Source organism: Zootoca vivipara, chromosome 9 (genome assembly GCF_965207765.1).
Source record: "Zootoca vivipara chromosome 9, rZooViv2.hap1.1, whole genome shotgun sequence".
Lineage (NCBI taxonomy): Eukaryota > Metazoa > Chordata > Lepidosauria > Squamata > Lacertidae > Zootoca > Zootoca vivipara.
In genome coordinates, this window is record NC_142592.1 from 441746 (window position 1) to 460489 (window position 18744).

Genomic DNA, 18744 nt, shown 5'->3' on the forward strand with positions numbered 1-18744 from the left:
AGGGGGAAGCTTTTTCCGCGGTGGTCCACTTGCTACTTTATTTTATTTTTCCAGAATGCACTTTGTAGGACAGGAGAATGACAGCTCCCACCAGAAACTGGGTGGTGGTGTGGGGAGGGAGGCATTGTAGTGGAAAATGCAGAAGAAAAACCGAGGGGGTGTAGGTTTGACCTTGTGCAGCCAACCCTTCCTGTGAGTCCTCGCAGGAGCACTCCTGCCCTTGAGGGTGGCCCAGGTGGGGCTGGATTGCCCAGTTTAGGAGCCCTGTTTGCCACACAGCTGGTGGCCATTGAGACATCCAGCCCTGCCTGGTTGGGGCATGTACAAATGGGGCAGGGCAACATAGTCAAGGAGGATGAGGGGCCAAATGCTGTGGAGGGTACTTATGGCTGGGTCTGGTGCTGTATGTGGGTGAAGGTCTGGTGGGGAAATTGTTCCTTTGTAAGGTTGCGGATAGGCACTGGTTCAGGTGATAGGGATGGGAGAACGCTCTCACCATCCCTATGTGAAGGGTATTCCGTTAAAGGAATCCAGGGACTCAGTGGTTTGGTCAACCCTGCAAGGGGTTGTGCCCGTTCCTGAGTCCAGGGGGACATCTGGGTGGTGGACATAGCATGTCCCCGGCTTTCCACCTATCCAGGTGTCCACCCTTGGCTGACCTATGCTGGTGCCCTGGGTCAGCACTACCTGCAACGGTGCAGGGAGCTAGTCGAACCAGAGCCTGTGCAACCACTCACTTTCTGTAATCAATAAAGTTGTGGCCTCAATTCTGTCAAAAACCAAAACAAAAATTTGAGTCAAGTGTGAATTTATTTAGGGGGGAGGTCTCTGGGTCTGAACATGCAAAAGAGGAGATTATTTTATTTCTCTTCCTCCTCCACCCTGGTTTTAAAATGAACTGTTAGCCAGTTTGTTTGCCTCCAATCTGACTTTCATGTTTTATTAAGTCCTGGATTGTCAAAGCAAATTAAATTTTTTAAAATGCTTTGTTCTTTCTCCTGACTACCACCAGAGCGACTTTCAGTGCACCCTTTCCTAACTGCAAATGCCAAGTAGTTTGGGTTGAGATCTGGTGTCATGTACTGCTCATGATTGACAGCACAGACATTTGACTCTCTTTGCTGAATGTGTCTGAATAGACTGGAGAGGAGCTGTGAACTTACAGCATGTGGAACGAATGAAATTTTTAATCCTGAACTGATTCCATCCAAATTCATAGAGCACCAGATGCATAGTCATAATAGCCAATCACAAGCATGCAGTGCCGTCCATGCTTATGAGATCATAATGCATAGAATTTATTTCAATTGCTAATTGTACTTAATAGGAATTACGTCAGAAATCATTGCATCCTCCCTATAGGCTAGGCTACCGCGGGGAGAGAAAAGTAGCTTTTCTAATGCTATCTAGTGAGTTCCTGAATCAGGTACATCCCAGCTCACCTTGCAGTGCAGCCCGATGCAAGTCTACACAGAAGTAAGTCCCACTGTGTTCATTGGGGCTTACTCTCAGGAAAGTGTGCCTATGGTTGTAATTCTGTAATTATTTGGAAATAAGTCCCACTGAACTGCAAGGTCCAATGAATCTGCTGCCGCTCAAGGAAGATGCTCAAAATGGTCTCTAATATATAGAATCATAGAATGGTAGAGTTGGAAGAGACCCCAGGGGTCAGCTAGTTCAACCCCCTGCAATGCAGGAATATGCAGGTGGTCTAGATGTGAACTTGGCCTAATCAGCACCACACACTAACCAAAAAAGCTAACTGGCTTCCCATATAATATATATTTGAAAAGAACTTGCTTGAACAACATTTCTCAACACATTAGCTCCAGCTCTTTCGTCTATACCAGTTTGACTTTATTCTTGCACATTCTACCTTCTTCAAAAAAAGAACAGCCCTGGATTAGCATTCATTGCGAGAATACTAGCAACTATCATATAACAGCTGGATTACAAAATAATTAGAGAATAGCCCACTGGTGGACTATCTTCTGTTCATCCCTGGTCTACCCTATGCCCTTTTAAAATGTGTTGTTGTTGTTGTTTTGGAGGGAGGTTATTGGGTTGTTTTTATTTTGGGGTTGTTTTTATTTTCATTATGTATTTATTATGTATTTTGTGGTTTTATATCTTGATTTTATTCTGTGAACCACCCTGAGATCCCTGGGTATAGGTAAAGGTAAAGGGACCCCTGACCATTAGGTCCAGTCGTGACCAACTCTGGGGTTGCGCGCTCATCTCGCATTATTGGCCGAGGGAGCCGGCGTGTAGCTTCCAGGTCATGTGGCCAGCATGACAAAGCCGCTTCTGGCAAACCAGAGCAGCACACGGAAATGCCGTTTACCTTCCCGCTGTAGCGGTCCCTATTTACTTGCATTTTGACGTGCTTTCAAACTGCTAGGTTGGCAGGAGCTGGGACCAAGCAACGGGAGCTCACCCTGTCACAGGGATTCAAACCGCCGACCTTCTGATCAGCAAGCCCTAGGCTCAGTGGTTTAACCCACAGCGACACCCTGGGTATAGGGTGGTATATAAATTCAATAAATGATGATGATGATGATGATGATGTAACATATGGAAAGGATCTAGGTTCACCTGAAGCCTTATATCATATTATTATCACTACACAGAGGTCATGTGAAGCTGAGATCATGGTCCTACTGAATCTCAAAGGGGAAGGAAAGTCACCTTTGATTACTTTTATTCCCCTGCATTTTTCCTAATGCAAATAATTACCTGCCCAATTGTTTCCTTTCTTCTTCATGTTCTAAGTTGCTCCTTCAGTTCCAGCTTTTGTCCAATGTATGTAGAGCAGAATTCCGGGTCTTTTCCACAGAGCACAATAGAAAAGGATAAGCAAATAACTCATTATGCAAGGGGAACCATTCGGAATCTGCAGAAGAGGACTGAAGCTTAGAGCAAAACAGATTGTAAATAAATGTACATAGGATCACAATGGAACCCCTGCCAAGATGAGTGAAGTAAAATTTAAGCTGGTTCCTATGAACCCAGAGAAATGGATCCTGACCCAGGGAGAGCCCAAGGATCCAGGCAAACAGACGAATTTAAGCGTCTCCTGCCCACCAAATAACAGAGACCAAACCAGGACGTACGAAGCAAGGCACTTTTATTTCGCTGTTGCAACAGGGTCCTTCCTCTCACGCAGGAGAACAAGGAAGGGACCCCAAACAGAGGTGTCTTGCCCTTAAAAAGAAATTTGAAATTGGTTTCAGCCCACCCCCCAGAAGCATCATCCATATGTCACAGAAGGGGTGTAGCCCAAGACCGCCCCTCCCTAGATTCATCATAGGTACATCATGAACGGGGAGGTCTGGTGGCAGTAATCTGAGCAGTCTGGACCCTGCCCCCTGCCCCCAAAACCTAATCAACAAAATTGAGAGATATTTACATTTCCCTGTTTCCCAGCCAAGTTAATCACACCCTTTTGTCTGGCACTCAGGTATCAGGATGCCAGGGTTATCACTTTAATTCCTGAGACAATGAGAAGGTTCCCCCCACCCCACTTCTTCCTTGCAGAAGAACACCTGGTCAGAGAGAGTCAAAATGGTGTCAGTCAGGCCTGTTTTCCTGTGCTGCTTCAGACATGTTTCTGTACATTCATGTACATGTTTTATGAACAATTATTATATATATATATATATGACCTCAAAATTCTTATAACAATGAGAAAATACCATTGCAAGCAGGTAGTGTCTGTCACAACAGGCTGTATAACATCACAAGGTTACCTGCCTCAACACAGTTGGACTATGGAGCAATGAACCGCTTTGAAATGTCTCTTTGTCAGAAGGCACAATTTCCGAGAGCTTTCGCGAAGATAGAATTGTGTCCAAGCCTGATTCCTCCCTCTTATCTACCTGTGTGAAGTTGTCTCCCTCAATTTGTCAGTATCGCTTAGGAAACAAATCACTTCCTGTAGCTAGAGACCAGGGGTGGAAGAATCTGTCAGTTCTGGTTTCCCTCTATTTATCATTTTCAGCTATTAAGCTCAGTTTCCCCATTTCTGCATCAGTTTTCAATTAAAAACAAACAAACAAATGCCCTACATGGAATTTCTTGTGCATTTGTACTGTATATACATTTCTCCTGATATACACTTTTTGTATATTTGCCTAATATTATGTTTGCTTGCTATTTGCTATGATAAGCATTTTTGCACACTGCTTTCTTTTTTTAATAATATATTTATTAAGGATTTTCTCAAACAGACAAAAATACAAAACACAAAAAGGAATTACAAAAAAGCAGAAAATACAACAATACAAGAAAAAATACAAAAGAAAAAAGAATACAAAAAAGAGAAACAAAAATTCTAACATATTACTCTTATTATGAATCTATTGACTTCCTCTTTCCACCTCCTACTGCGGTTCTTTACATTTCATACTTAGTAAGTTCTAAATCTTATATAAACTCTAATTATTACTTCAATATTACCTTATTACTCTATCTTTTACATCTTATCCTTATAAACTCAGTCCATATCTTACTTCTTGATTAATTTATCCTTGTCTTCTAACAATACTTATTTCAGACCATTGTATTAGGTATCTACAACCTCTTTGTATCTCCCTCACTTCCATTGGTTCAGTCTATTATACGCTTATTGGAAGATTGGAAGAAATTTAAAGTTTATTTGAAAAATTTAAAGTTTATTTTGCACACTGCTTTCACTAATGTGCTCTGTCTGCTGCACCAATTTCCCTAATATATGCACCTTTACATTCTTTTTTTGCTTGGCAAACAGCATTGCAATATTCAAAGAAGTGCGAATTTCAAATGACAGTTTCTGTAGTGGCTGTGGATGTGCAAATCAGGTGGAAATGTGACCCAAACCAACCAACCCCCCCCCCCGCCCCTAACTAGAGACATCTAATAAATGTGAATAGTGTTAGCTTCTGGTATTTTGTAATTGGTTTTTTAAAAAAATACTATATAAGAATTCCCCGAATGCCTAGATCTAGGTTGAGGGAAACTACTCTTTGGTGAGAAAGCCCAAGCAGAGATTTAAAGTCACAAAACATGCAGCAAAGTGCGGACATATAAGCTGTTAGACTTTTAAAATATCCCCTTCTAAGTCACTTCCAAAGTTTCCCACTTCCCTTAGCATAGAATAAGACCAGAGGTTTGGTAAGTTAAAAATGATTTACTTAGAAACTCTTCAAATGTCAAATTCATGTGCTTTCCCATTCGACAGCAAGAAAAGTCAGGCAGTTTAACTTAGGTTACCAAATGGTAAAATGTTTATAAATTATTTGTATAGAAACACAATGGTGGTTTTCTAAAGCCATGTGGTCTAAGCTTGGAGCATCCAGCTATGAAATCTTTACTGGTTGGGTTTACATGGTGGAAGCAAAAGAACAAAGAGTTTAGTAACTCTCCCTCCCCTAGGGTGTGTGACCTAGCTAAGCCTGGCAGGACAGCTTACTCTATGGTCTTAACCCCTTCATAAATTAATTAGAGTTAAGCATGTTGGTTAAATGAAGCTGATTTATGCAACAAATATCACAGCTTCCAAAGCCAAAATGTGGAATAATTTTGTTTTACCATGAAGGAGATTAGAGATACAGAGGAATTGTAAGCATGAGAAATTCAGTGCACAAAAAATAGTTCTGTGGGTGGCAAACATAATAAAGCATCTTGGAAATCACAATTTCAATAAAACCAGATCAATAAAGGAGCAAATAGCAAAAACAGGACACATGTTCCTGTTGATATTTCCATGGTCCATTACATTTGACAGCCTTAACTAGCAACTTAATTTTTTTATCATATACATGGATGGGTGAATAGATATTCCTTTTATACTGCTGTTGAAAAGTTAGATTCGAGGTGTTGGTGTACAAAGCCATAGGTAAAGTAAAGGACCCCTGGATGCTTAAGTCCAGTCAAAGGTGACTATGGGGTGCACTCATATCACTTTTCAGGCTGAGGGAGCCGGCATTTGTCCACAGACAGCTTTCTGAGGCATGTGGCCAGGATGACTAAACCGCTTCCGGCGCAACGGGACACCGTGACAGAAACCAGAGTGCATGGAAATGCCGTTTACCTTCCTGCCACAGCAGTTCCTATTTATCTACTTGCACTGGCGTGCTTTCAAACTGCTAGGTTGGCAGGAGCTGGGGCAGAACAACGGGAGCTCACTCCGTTGCAAGGATCCGAACCACCCACTTTCCTATCGGCAAGCCCAAGAGGCTCAGTGGTTTAGACCACAGCGCCCCCTGTATACAGCTTGGGACAAGATTCTTAGAAGATCACCTCATCCCCTACATGTGCTGTGTTGTTTTTAACTGTTTTTATAACTATATATATGTTTTTATAACTATAGGCTACATGACCTGGAAGCTATACGCCGGCTCCCTCGGCCAATAATGCGAGATGAGCGCGCAACCCCAGAGTCGGTCACGACTGGACCTAATGGTCAGGGGTCCCTTTACCTTTACCTATAACTATATATATATATATATATATATATATATATATATATATGTTATTCAGTTGTAAATCTCTTCAAGGTGCCTTGTGGAAAGCAATTCAACAACAATAACAATAACAACAACAACAACGACGAAGTAATTTAGATATTAGGATGCTGAACACTGCTTCAATTTTTTTAAAAGTTCACACTTGCATCATTCAATTGCAGATTCATGTAATATACATAATGCTACTTATGTCATGGTAGAATCCAGTATAACTTTCAGAATAGTGCACTGAAAAGAAATGTGAGAGATTTGAAGTTTTGACATGAGTCTACTGTGCCTGCCACAATTTCAGTACAAAAGTATTTCATGAAAAAGTTTAAAGATCACCAGTGTCAGAAGCAATGATTCTTCAACATCAATGTTATTGGACTGGCCATATTGTTCAGGTGCCTAATTATCATCTTCCAAAGCAACTGCTCTATTCCGAACTTAAAAATGGAAAGTGTAATGCTGGTGGTCAACAAAAGAGGTTTAAAGACTCTCTCAAGGCAAATTCTTTAAAAATGTAGTATCAACACTGATAACTGGGAATCACTGGCCTGTGAGCGCTCCAATTGGAGAACAGCTTCTACCAAAGGTGTCATGGACTTTGAAGATGCTTGAACTCAGGACAAAAGGGGATGCACTCTTGGCAAACCCTCACCATGATCAACTCCCTCCCAGAAACCCATGTCTCCACTGTGGAAGGACGTGCGGATCCAGAATTGGCCTCCATAGTCACTTACAGACTCACTGTTAAGATCGTGTTCATGGAAGACAATCTTACGATGGATCGCCAAAGAAAGAAGATATACTCAAATATGCAGGCACAGGATTCTGTGACAAGCTGAATTCAGGATTCAGGGCACAGGAGTCAGAGGAGTAACAAGCTCCAGAAGTGATTTACAGTATGTTGCCCTAGAGAACTGTTTCAAATAAAAGTCAGGTGTCCATGCTTAATAGAGTCGCTCTGAACCATAGAACTATAGAATCATAGAGTTGGAAGAGACCCTGAGGGTCATCTAGTCCAACCCCCTGCAATGCAAGAATCTCAGCTCAAGCATCCCTGACAGATGGCCACCCAACCTCTGCTTAAAAACCTCCAAGGAAGGAGAGTCCACCACCACCTGTCACGGGAGTCTGCTGCTTCATGCTTTGAAGAACTTAGAGAAAGTATTTGCATCTTGTGTGTACGATGACAGACAATGACAGACACAAGTCCATCCATGCTTGGCTCAGATGCCTGGCAGTCTGTCAATTCATTTCAGCTCTGGAACTTTGTTTGCTGTGCAGATTTAGCATGAATAGTTGCTGCTCACCCATGTTACGACCCTTCTTTTCATTTAAGACATCGTTTGCACTTTGAATGAATGTGCAAGTACATTCACATCCACTGAGAACTCGACCATAACTTGTCAATTAGGGGCCTGGTCACTGCTCAGTGAAGCATGAGGGGATATTTTCTTATGTAAATAGGACAGGGCTCAGCCAGTTTAACAAAACTCAATCATTAATTGAACAGGAAAAAGTCCATATTGGAGCCTTCATGCCAACTTGCACTTTATTTACTGGACCTAAGTTGTCCTTCCAGTTTTCCTCCCCCCACCCCCTTATCTCCAGTTCCTCACTCCATTTGGGCAATGACAATTCTCAGCAGACGCCTGCGCTTCTGAGATCAGATTTCCATCAGAGGCTGCAAACTTAAGCACAATATCTTCAGCAGGACATACTGTATTGCCAAGGAAAAGTGTTTAAGACTGTGATCTGTTTAAGACTATGATTCTGTGAAACAGGAAGCTATGGCGCTTATCTTTCTCCTCCAGAGAGTAATCTGCTTTTTAAGCGGGTGGTTTATTCTTAAAACATTTCCCTCCTTTCAGGTTAACTTTATTCGCTGCGGCTCGGTTTAATGATTTCTGCCGCTCCCTGCTTAATGCGATTTTCTAGCACAGTCCAGCTAAGGTTAAGTACTCTAAGACTCATTGGTTTCAATAGGAAAGTTAAGGCCACAATCCCAAACACCTTGACTGGAGAGTCAGCCCCAATGCACACAATGGGACGCCTTTTTCTGAGTCAAGATGCAGGGTATGTGCCCCCTATGGAATCGATGGGACTTAAAACTCCTTAACTACGGTGGGTATGTGTGTTCCATGGACAGCCACTTTCAATATAATACATTTTTAAACAAGTCCAGCAGAAAGTCCTGAGTGCTTGACTCAGGACTACTAGGGCAAAAAGATGAGGGCAGCTAAAGTAACTGAAATGCTGAGTTTGTCTTTCAGCCTAGCTCACTCATCACTTTGCATTGAGGATGTGGCACCACACTGGCAACGGCCTGAAAGCAATGTGTCTGTCAGCTGGCACCAAAAGCCACAAAACTACTGTTAAATTGCTTGAACTTGGCCATGCCGGCACAAAGACGCACTGTGTCCCATAAAGCATTTCTGCTGGGAAAAAAAGATGCAATTGGACTTTGGATGGACACGTCCATTCCATCCATGCCTGTGGGTTGTTGTTTTTGGGTTAGGAAAACCTTTTAAAATCTGCATGAAAAGGTAAAGGTAAAGGGACCCCTGGCTGTTAAGTCCAGTTGCGGATGACTCTGGGGTTGCGTGCTCATCTCACTTTACTGGCCAAGGGAGCCGGTGTTTGTCCGCAGACAGCTTCCGGGTCATGTGGCCAGCATGACTAAGCTGCTTCTGGAGAACCAGAGCAGTGCATGGAAACACCGTTTACCTTCCTGCTGGAGCTATTTATCTACTTGCAGTTGGCGTGCTTTTGAATTGCTAGGTTGGCAGTGTGTGTGTGTGTGTGCTCTTTTTAAACAGGGTTGTGTTATTGCCCCAATTCTATCCATTAGGGAGCTGGGTATGTTTAGCCTGGAGAAGAGAAGGTTAAGGGGTGATATGATAGCCATGTTCAAATATATAAAAGGATGTCATATAGAGGAGGGAGAAAGGTTGTTTTCTGCTGCTCCAGAGAAGCGGACACGGAGCAACGGATTCAAACTACAAGAAAGAAAATTCCACCTAAACATTAGGAAGAACTTCCTGACAGTAAGAGCTGTTCGGCAGTGGAATTTGCTGCCAAGGAGTGTGGTGGAGTCTCCTTCATTGGAGGTCTTTAAGCAGAGGCTTGACAGCCATCTGTCAGGAATGCTTTGATGGTGTTTCCTGCTTGGCAGGGGGTTGGACTGGATGGCCCTTGTGGTCTCTTCCAACTCTATGATTCTATGATTCTATGATTCATTATTTTCATTGCCATGATGCTACACTTTGTCGAAGGGAAACTCCCCACCAGACTAGAAATCATATATTGAACAGATGGAAAGCTCTTCAATCTGTGCAGGCTGAAAGCAAAAAGCAAGGTTACCGTAATGTCTGTCCTAGAGCTTCAGTATGCTGATGACAACGTAGTGTGCGCACGCTCAGAGGATGACCTCCAAACCATCCTAAATATCTTTGCAAAAGCTTACGAAAAGCTTGGCCTATCACTCAACATCCAAAAAACCAAAGTGCTGCACCAACAAGTACAAAATAACCCCTCTGCAACGCCATAAATCCAATTCAGTGGTGTAAGGTTGGAAAATGTTGATCACTTCTCCTACCTAGGCAGTTACCTTTCCACAAGGGCCAACATTGATGCTGAAATCCAGCATCGCCCCTGGATTTCTCTGCGAGCGCGGCTTTCTCCCGATTGAAGTGCAGAGTGTTTGAGGACTGGGACTTTCGCAGGGAAACCAAAATACTTGTTTACATAGCTATTGTACTACCAACCTTACTATATGCTTGTGAAACATGGACCACTTATAAACGCCATCTCCAACTCCTCGAAAGATTCCATCAACGGTGTCTCGAAAATTTTTACACATCGCTTGGGAAGACAGGCGAACTAATATCAGTGTACTGGAAGAAGCAAAGATCACAAGTGTTGAAGCAATGATTCTTCAACATCGACTTTGTTGGACTGGTCATGTTGTGCAGATGCCTGATGATAGTCTTCCAAAGCAGCTACTCTATTCCAAACTTAAAATGGAAAGCGTAATGCTGGTGGTCAACAAAAGAGGTTTAAAGACTGTCTCAAGGCAAATCTAAAAAAATGTAGTATAAACACCGACAACTGGGAAACACTGGCCTGCGAGTGCTCCAGTTGGAGAACAGCTTTTGCCAAAGGTGTCATGGGCTTTGAAGACACTCGTTCTCAGGACGCAAGGGAGTATTGTGCTAAGAGGAAGGCACGCTTGGCAAATCCACACCGTGACCAACTCCCGCCCGGAAACCAATTTCCCCACTGTGGAAGAACGTGCGGATCCAGAATTGGCCTCCACAGTCACTTACGGACTCATTGTTAAAACCGTGTTTATGGAAGACAATCTTACTCGGCTACGAGTGATCACCAAAGAAGAAGAAGATGTTCTTTTGCTTTTAAAGTACTCATAAGGTAACTCTGTTTCTTTCTTTTAAACAATTTTTATAGTAACTTGGAGCAGCTCTCTCAATCTTGTGCTACAGCTTCAGCCAGGACTGTAAACACTGTGCCTCCTTTACTTGTGTGCTGCTTGTGTTTCTCAAATATCAGCCTCCGCCCACCACCAGAATGTGTGCAAGATTTTGGGGACTCTTACACAGTGTATTTGGGTCCCATCCATTTCTTTTATTTCAGTCATTAAATACTGCTCTTCAAAAAAAAAAAATTCTCACAGCTGTTTACAACAGCCACCCCCACCCCCACCTGACAGATCAGGAATGTTTTCAGCAGGCTTTGACAAGTTGCCAAAGAAGGTGCCTGCTGAGCTTTCTGCTGGGCTGGGCCCATGGCACTCAAGGCTCAGTATCTTGTTGTCCAGTGAACCTAGCCAAGTTGGGAAAGACCAAAGATGTTCCTGCAGATGATCTCAGTGACTGAGAGCCACTCTGAACTTAAGTTGCTCAGCGTTTTGTAAATTAATGCAAGAACTTTGAACCTGGCTCAGGAGCAAGAAGCCAGTACACATGTTCTAGCAACTGTGTCCTATGTTGTCCACCATGTGCCCCCTTCTGCCGTCTGGCTGCTGCGTCCTGCACTAGGCTGCACTAGGCTCAAGAGCAGTCCCACAAAGTAATCCAGCCTCAAGGTTGCCTACCGTATGTATGCATGGACTACAGTGGGCAGGCTATCCATGTCCATAAATAGCTGTAGCTGGAAACTAGACAAACTAGTAAAAGTAATTACTAGCCCAAGAGGGCACATGGGCCTCTGGTGACAATGACATCTCCAGGAGTACCTCCAAGCTATGCCCTTGTTCCTTCAGAACCCCACCCAGGAACAGTTAACTTGCTGATACCCCAGACACAGGAATCACCCACCAAATGAGCTTGCATCTTCCCAGGATGGACCTCATCCAGTTTGCCACTGCATTCAAACACCAATCCAAAGCTTTCACAGCCTCTCCTGATTCAGATGTTTTGGAGAATTAGAGCTGTGTGTGTCACCAGCGTGCTGGTGACACCTTGCTCCAAAACTCCTAATGCCCACTCTCAGTGGATTTTCATCATCTTCTCCCTGCTCCTAGGTTGCTGCGGAATAAGCAATGTGCTGCTGCTTTGAGAAGGTATGCGCTGTCCCTGCTCTTGAAGCCAAGGATGGGTTGGTGTTTGGGAACTTATTAATGCTTATTAATGCTTATCACTCCTCAGATTCAGGCAGTTCAATGACAGTTTCAAAAGGATGTACTGATAAATGATTTTCCGGTAGTTTCACGCAGTATGTGGTGGCTGCAATAAGCCTCTTTTCCAACAAAGAACACGGAGAGTCTTTGGAAGTTTGAACGGGTGAATGACAGTCTTAAGCTCCACAAACCATGCCTTTTCTTTACCCTTTTATTGGCCTTCTACCAATCGAACTAAGACTCGAGCTGCTGTCTAAGCAATTTCCTTGTTAATAGCAATGTGTGGTGATTTATTTATTTTAAATGTGCAGACATTCAGTTCACCAGTGAACTTTGCATTAGAGATTCCATGCACATGTTGTTCTGTGAAATGAGTAGACCTTGAAGGACGTCAGCCTGGATGGCCACAGGGTGCTTGTTAGAATAAGGGCCTCTAAAACTGACCAGCTGGGAAAAGGTGCCACCCTTACCCTGACTCGCTCCACAGAAGGTGGGCCCTGTCCGGTATCGGACATACAGAAATATATCAGGGTGCGCCCGCACGGGCCAGGCCCCCTGCTAATACACTCCACAGGCCGTCCCCTGACACGCACGCAGTTCACCGCGGTCCTGCGGAAGGCCATCCAGGCCTGCGGGGGCGACCCTGCCCACTACTCCGGTCATTCCTTCCGCATAGGGGCAGCCACTACAGCGGCGGCAAGCGGGCTTCCCCCGGAGCGCATAAAGGCATTGGGCCGCTGGCGCTCGGCAGCATTTAAGGGGTATATCCGGTAAAGGCAACGGGTCTGACAGCTTCTGTATGATGATTTATTTCAGGTACACACCCCAAGCGCATCTGGATCTTCGGCAATTTATTTCAGGTACACACCCCAAGCGCATCTGGATCTTCGGCCATAGCATTGTATACTGGGCAGCGGTCCATGCCTCCTCGGTTCTAGCCGATGAACACCTGGGCCTTCAGCCAAAGATCAGCCTCACTTGGTTTGGTCACCGCGGGATGTGCTGGGATGCGCTCATGCCCTGGCTGCGTCACGAACTCACACTCCGCCAACCACCAGATGCGCTGGTCATCCACCTTGGTGAGAATGACCTGGTTGCGTGCAAGAGCATCGTCTTGATAAAAGCGGCAATTTCAGACCTGGAATGCCTTCAAGCAGCGTACCCTAGCGTTACCATATTCTGGTCAGAACTCCTCCCACGCCTACAATGGCGCAATAACACCACCCATGTCAGACTTAACTACGCTGTTGAAAAAATCAATAGGGCGCTGCGCGCAGCACTTACGCGCATTGGAGGTCAAGTTGTGAAGCATCCCAGCATCAAAATCTACAGGAAGGAACTATCAGGCATGACGGCGTTCACCTCACAGCCACAGGTTGCGACCTCTGGCTGAGCGACATAAGACACAGCCTCCTGGAATGGCTGGCGGTTTCTGGGGCGGTTCAGGTGTAGGTAGTCTTGGCGGCGAGACCCCAATTGTGGTCTCGGGTGGCGGATGCAGGCCTTGGGCGGAATCCTTTAGTCATTTACACAAAGGGGAGGGGCGTGGGGGCGGTGACCCCCAGCCCTATTGCGGCGGCGATAACAGGGTTCCCGTAATCGGGCATCAAGGGGGGGGCATTTGGCGATGCCACTTGGCTGGTTATTGCCCTCCCCCTCCAGCGGCGGCGATCCGGGGGGCGGGCTATCTGCTTGAACATATGTTCTCCAGAATTAGCCCAACCCCCACTCATGCTGGACAACCCTGAAGATCACCTCACCCCCTGCGGGGGGCTGGGAGGGATATACGCCCAATGCCTGCGCCAAGGTCTTCCTACATCTGAATTTTAATAAAGTTGTGGCCAATTTTAATCCCATAAATACGTAGTCCTGTGTCATTATTCCACTCGGGGCTGCCCTGGGGGGCTGGGGGGACTCCGCCTGACTGCGCAATGACCGCTTCCCCAACATAAAGGGGAGGCGCATTTTGCGCAGTCGCGCGCAGCCCCCCTTGGGAACCCTAGGGCAGATCTGGAAGTTTGGAGGCTGGCACTGCCTACCTGAGGCTGGAGGCTGGAGGCTGGAGTCACCGCCCACTCCATCAGCCGACCAATCCGGCCGAAGGGGGCGTGCCAGGGGGATTGGCCAGGTAGGATCAGGTAGGCTTACCTGCACACAAAGAAGAGGGGCCATTCCTGGGAAGCAGCCGACGGATTCAGAGCTTTCCCACCCTCCACTCCCTAACCTTTTGCTTGCCTTACAGGTCCATAGAAGAACAAAATAAATGAAAATAAAATAAAAATAGAAATAATAATAAAAATAAATAAACAAAAAAAAATATTTACTTCCACAGGTTTTCTTCCACAGGCTTCTTGCTTTTCAGGTTTTTTCTCCCACAGGCGTACACGCACGCAGGCGCTGCTACGACAGGTCGCTGTTAAAGGGCTGGAAAGGACTTTCCCTGCATTGGCAGGTTTCGCCTTTCCCGTAGCAATTCGTCACAACTTTGGCGGATGCAGGCCTTGGGCGGAATCCTTTAGTCATTTACACAAAGGGGAGGGGCGTGGGGGCGGTGACCCCCAGCCCTATTGCGGCGGCGATAACAGGGTTCCCGTAATCGGGCATCAAGGGGGGGGCATTTGGCGATGCCACTTGGCTGGTTATTGCCCTCCCCCTCCAGCGGCGGCGATCCGGGGGGCGGGCTATCTGCTTGAACATATGTTCTCCAGAATTAGCCCAACCCCCACTCATGCTGGACAACCCTGAAGATCACCCCACCCCCTGCGGGGGGCTGGGAGGGATATACGCCCAATGCCTGCGCCAAGGTCTTCCTACATCTGAATTTTAATAAAGTTGTGGCCAATTTTAATCCCATAAATACGTAGTCCTGTGTCATTATTCCACTCGGGGCTGCCCTGGGGGGCTGGGGGGACTCCGCCTGACTGCGCAAAGTTGTGGCCTCAATTTACATCCACTTATATTTTGAAAAACGATTAGCAAAAGTATTAGTGTATGTATGTATGTATGTATATATGAAGTCTGATTTGCAAACTACTTAAGAGAGCATATACACAGGCAACACACTTTGCTCCTACAAAAGATGCTATAAGTCCGAGTGCATGTGCCTCTTTCTCCTATACATGATTACTCAGAATTAAGCTCCACCAAGTTCAATTAGCTTTATTCTTAAATAAGTATGTGCACAGAATGGGAGCATTTGTTTAATGAATGCCAGAAACTGCAGCCGATTAACAGCAACCCTTTTATTAGTCACCATAAAAAGGTAAAGGTAAAGGGGCCCCTGACCATCAGGTCCAGTCGTGTCCGACTCTGGGGTTGCAGCGCTCATCTCGCTCTATAGGCTGAGGGAGCTGGCGTTTGTCCGCAGACAGCTTCCAGGTCATGTGGCCAGCATGACAAAGCTGCTTCTGGCGAACCAGAGCAGCACATGGAAACGCCTTTTACCTTCCCGCCGGAGCGGTCCCTATTTATGTACTTGCACTTTGATGTGCTTTCGAACTGCTAGGTGGGCAGGAGCTGGGACTGAGCAACGGGAGCTCACCCCGTTGCAGGGATTTGAACCGCCAACCTTCTGATCAGCAAGCCCTAGGCTCAGTGGTTTATCCCACAGCGCCACCTGGGTCCCTCTATTAGTCACCATACCACAGCCCTAATGCAGACCTTACTTGTGCTTCAGTCCTAATTTCACTTTCCATGCCATACCATACAAGGCATTGGCCATCTATTCAAGATCACATTTCACCACAGCCTTACTCAGTAATAAATGCCTCTGAAATTGCAGGTGGTAAATTAGATTCACATGGATGCAGTGAGGCAGATCTATGCCCACAGGGCATCCTGATCAGGATGCAGCTGCTCATCTGAATGCTCATCTGTATGGCAGGGCTCATAACGGCCCTCCTGAAATTGCTGGATGAGGTTGGTGCAAGGCATTCTCAACAGAGCTGCTAATTGTGCGAAACAAATTAGGCACCGCTAGAGGCAGATCAAGGCCATTTAAATAAAGTACACTCCTTTATCTGGCCTGCAGATCTCAGACATCACTCTATCTGCTGGTCAAGATACTTTCACCTCAATTTTAAAGTTAATAGGCAGAGATTACAAATATACTATGGATAAGTAAGTACTGCACTCTTTTTTCTTTTGAAAGTAGAGGAGCTGTTGCATGTTTTTATAGGCTACTGAACCAAACAAGTTGAAGTCCTAGAATTCTCAAAATGTGGATTGGGATCTGATAGGAGGTACCTGCAGGGGGCCTGCATATTTTGGGACAATTGGAGTGACACTCCGCTCTTTCAATCAATCAAACCTGGCAGATTTGGGGAGAGGCATTCCATCAACTAGCTGGGTCCTAGGCCATTCAGGGCTTTGGAGATTAAAGTCAACATTCTGAACTGGTAGCAAATGGAGTTTGTGCTATACAGTACTTTGCCCTTTCTTGTTGCACTTTTCATAATACAGTATGTCATGTCACATTCTGCCTTCCAAGCCATCTTTACAGGCAGATCAATGTAGAGCACACTGCAGTTGTCCTTGTTATGGAACTTGTGCCACCAGCCACCACTCAGATTGTTTTCTTGACAGAAACAACCCTTCTAAAAATCTGATAAAACTATAAGAATAGCCTGCTGGATCAGGCCAATGGCCTATCTAGTCCAGCATCCTGTTCCCACAGTGGCTAACCAGATGCCCCTGGGAGACCAGGGAAAAGAACATGAGAACAAGAACACACTGTTCTCCCACGGTTTCCAGCAACTGGTATTCAGAAGCATTGTTGCCTTCGACTGTGGAGGTGGAGCACAGCCGTCCTGGCTAGGGACCATTGGCATCCCTCTCTTTCCCCGTGAATTTGTCTAATTCTCTTTTCAAGCCATCCATGTTGCTAGCCATCACTGCCTCCTGGGGGAGCAAGTTCCATAGTCTGACTATGCACTGCATGAAGGATGTAACAGTATAATAAAACAAAAATACATATACAGTACTAGCCTGTTTATAGGGGTGGTACTAATTAGGCCATTAATATCAGCTGTAACATAGCTTTTGGTTATCTTGCTTAGATTGTATATATTGGAGTTAAAGCAGCCCTATCTGCTATCCTTTGCAACGCGTCATAAAGCTCATGAAATGCTCTGCTCTTATGAGACACGTCATGGACAATAAGGCTAAGAGAGAAAAAGAAGTGTTTAAAAAGGTCATCATTTTTCATATCAAACGACAAGGACAATTATCAAACGGAAGCAGCCTTCTTCACCAACATTTTCAAAAGTGTGTTACCTAGGGCTGCCATATGTCTGGAATGTGGCAGTTGGAAACAGTGTCTGAGCAGAAATTGCTGAAATGTCCAGGAAAATCCGGACATATGGCAACCCATGTTGGGAGTCTAGATTTTGGCGAGTTTTGGTGAGAGAGAGAGATTTTTTGGAGGGAAAAAAGGCTCAACAACTTTTGTGTCTGGATTTTCACTTTTTGAAATATGGCAACCCTAGCGTTACCCTTCATAGCTAATGATGTGTCAAATGGTGCTTCAGATTCAGGAGCGAATAGAGGCAATATTTATGTCCCATGTCTTCCTTATCAGTTCTTCTTACCAATTCCCTTGTGAACTTAAGCATCTTTCAGATCCATTTCAGCACTGCCATGGGATGCTGTTTCATATTCCTGTTTTCAAAATACTTCTCTTTCAGTACATCATACACGTGCTCGTGCTTCTGCTTGAAAGTCTGCTAGCATGGGCATAGCCAGGATTTTTGTTGTTGGGGGGGGGGCAGGACCTCAGATTTGTATTGATTTTGATTGTTGTAGGGGGGGCAGCTGCTCCCCCAGGCTACGCCCATGTTTGCTAGCATGCCTGGCTCATGTTAAGCACTGTCTCTAGTTTCTGCTGCTTCTGAAACAGAGCTGGCTGGCCTCATTTAGAAACACCTTCCCAATGAGGAAAGGCTAAAGATTTTGTGCCTTTTAAGTTTCCAGGTGAAGGATAATTGCAAAGAGCATGGTTGAAATCTATGAACAACTAGCTGACCCGGCCACACGTTGCTGTGGTTCTTTCCTGTGATCCCCCCCGTCCCGATCCATGACGTATCCTGCCCCTCCTCCCTCCACCCTGGCTCATCCCTGTGTTTCGGTAGGATACCCTTCCCTCTGTTGTCCCTGGGGAGTGTTGGCCCCTCCCCCCTGTATCTCCATACCTTGGCCCCCACCCTTCGAAAAGGAACTTTTAGGTTCTGGGTTCTATTTCCCAGAATACACTTCAGTCTGAACCCTCTGTTGTCCCTGGGGAGTGTTGGCCCCTACCCCCGGTATCTTCCTACATTGGCCCCCATCCTTGGAGAAGGAGCTGTCAGTTTCTGGGTTCCATTTCCCAGTATTTACTTTTGTCTGAGCCCTCTGTTGTCCCCTCCCCCCTGTGTCTCCATACATTGGCCCTTGCGCACGCATCGTGAACATTTCTATATATTTAGATTAAGGATCGGGGGTGATGATGCGCCCTGGGACACAGAGAACTACTTAAAGAATCCCAACCCGGGGGGGGGGGGTCAAATAGCGAAGGCCCACAGCCCTGTAGCAACAGACAGGCCCAGACAGAAGGAGGGGGATCATATGGGCCACTTG

At 45.4% G+C, this 18744-nt stretch overlaps 1 long non-coding RNA gene across 1 annotated transcript; it reads left to right on the top strand.

Annotated features, from left to right (window-relative positions):
• Positions 1 to 12546: 12546 nt before the first annotated feature.
• LOC148684514 (uncharacterized) lies at positions 12547 to 14989 on the top strand. The gene is made up of 2 exons (XR_015951776.1): positions 12547 to 12948; positions 12993 to 14989. It is a non-coding gene; the product is annotated as an uncharacterized LOC148684514 (long non-coding RNA).
• Positions 14990 to 18744: the final 3755 nt, after the last annotated feature.